Source organism: Lethenteron reissneri, chromosome 67 (assembly GCF_015708825.2).
Source record: "Lethenteron reissneri isolate LAM-NWPU_2019-01 chromosome 67, ASM1570882v1, whole genome shotgun sequence".
NCBI classification, from domain to species: Eukaryota; Metazoa; Chordata; class Hyperoartia; order Petromyzontiformes; family Petromyzontidae; genus Lethenteron; species Lethenteron reissneri.
Genome location: NC_083845.1, coordinates 2675468 through 2677512, shown reverse-complemented (window position 1 = coordinate 2677512; position 2045 = coordinate 2675468). Strand labels below are relative to the sequence as shown.

General features: G+C 55.7%; 1 pseudogene; it reads right to left on the bottom strand.

The window, feature by feature from the left end:
- The window catches only part of LOC133360100 (ral guanine nucleotide dissociation stimulator-like 1), an 11605-nt pseudogene extending 9776 nt beyond the window's left edge, over nt 1–1829 (bottom strand).
- Between the last annotated feature and the right edge of the window lie 216 nt (nt 1830–2045).

Sequence of the window (2045 nt, the reverse complement as noted above, 5' to 3'; positions counted from 1 at the left end):
GGGTGGGGGGGTTATGGGGGGGTGGGGGGGTCAAAGGGCGGTCCAGCTGATTGATGTCCTTTATTTAGCCCGGCGAGAGGCGCCCATTGAGATGCATTGTCCCGCTTCTCTGGCGAGGCCTGGGAAAGAGGAGGTCACGAGGGGACAGCGGAGGAGGGATTTCATTATTGCCGCTGCTGCTGCCGCTGCCGCGCTGGGCTGGGTGCTGGGCTGGGTGCTGGGTGGTGGTGGTTGGGGAGGCTTGTGGGAGGGGGGGGGGGCGGTTCTCACGTGTGTGTGCGTGTGTGTACGTGTGTGTACGTATGTGTGCGTGTGTGTGTGTACGTATGTGTGCGTGTCTTTTCGTGTGCGTGTGTACGTATGTGCTCGTGTGTGCGTGTGGGCGTGCGTGTGTATTTTCGTGGTGTGTCCGTATGTGTTTGCTCGTGTGTGTGTACGTGTGTGTGTGTGTCTCTGCATGTGCGTGTGTCTGCATGTGCGTGCGTGTGTCTGCATGTGCGTGCGCGTGTGTGTGTTCGTGTGGCTTTGTAGGTAAATTGCAATTCGGATTTTTGTTGTATCGGAGTGGGGGTTGCCCACAATGGCCCCCCCCCCCCTGAGATTGATGACGTCGCCAGGACTTTTAAAGGTTCCACTCGGCACCACTTTTGTTAAATCACCCCTCAGCCATGGGGACCGAGCACTGCTCCTCCCTGGAACACCGCAATCATTCAAACAACCCCCACCCAACTCAAAACTCCTGTAGAGGCAGAAGCGCAGCCCTGCAATTGCCCCGCGCTCGCCGCTGGGCCACGTAGGAAGGCGCCTCCGATGGAGCAAATCTTCGAGTAGTGGCTCATCTTCTTAAAATAAATTGCGATTGGCATCACCTTCATCGAACGGTGGATATACCATGATGGGCATGCTGCTGATTACGACACCATAGCCGTGTCACGCAATCGTAACCTTCTTGCTGTACTGCACTGCGAACCTTAAACCCAGTGACTCTTATTCTGGGGCTGCGAGATGCCCTTTCTTTTGGCGAGACGTGACCAGACTTTTTATGTTTACAAGTTAATCACCGAAAACCCCAATAAGCCCTGGGGCAGGTTCAGCTCCAACTTACTTTGTTCCAGCAAACCCCTCGGCAGTCATGGACATCGTGACATCGTTTCACGACCCAGAAGCGTGATGGGGGCAGGGCAACGCTGCAGTGGAGGTGAAGAACCACCGCTGGGTTAGGGGGCTCGTCCAAGACTCGCCTACACCGGGGGGGGGGGGCTAGGAGTGATTTCCTGTTGTGCACCGAGCCAGGCGCTGTGGGTTTTAAAAAAAAATCACGGTGGGAGCCCCACACTTTGCTCCAACGCACGCGACTCGTCGTGGTGGTCGTGGTGGCGACCAAATAACAGGGGTGGGTGGAAGGAGGAGGAGGGGAGAGGGGGGGGGGGTAGGAAAATCGCCCCGTAGTTTCAGCTGCCGCCCCGGGAGATAGTGAGTGCAGTGCTCGCCCGCTTGTGGCCTCTTCCCCACAAATTCCCACCATCTCGGCCCAGTTGACAAGACAGTTGCACCGCACTTCTATGCTCCCACGTGCAGGCATGTTTTGCCACCTGCACCGATTCACAATGACCAACGTGGTGAAGTATGGTCAAGTGACCCCCTCCCCCCTATGGGGAGGTTCTCATCCAGCAGTGGAATGACAAAGGATCGTGTAACAGTAATTGTTATTTGCATCATCATCACAATGTAATGTTGGAATGCTATGAAGAGGAATGGACAGTTTATATTTACGCTTTTCATACCGATGACGATCCATCTAACACGGCAGCCTCTACCTTGGCCTTCATTGCCAATGATGCCGAGTGGCTAATGAAGATCCAAACATCACTAGAGGCTGGGTGCCCATGGTCATGCACGGATCACCGATGAGTCCCAATCGTAGCACGTACCCGCGCAAAGTTGCGCGCGCCTTGGCCACGTTGCTGCAATCTGGCACGAGTCGACACGTGTGTTGTACTGTAGGTCTATGCGGCACAGCACTTGCCAAATCACCGGCTGGGCGA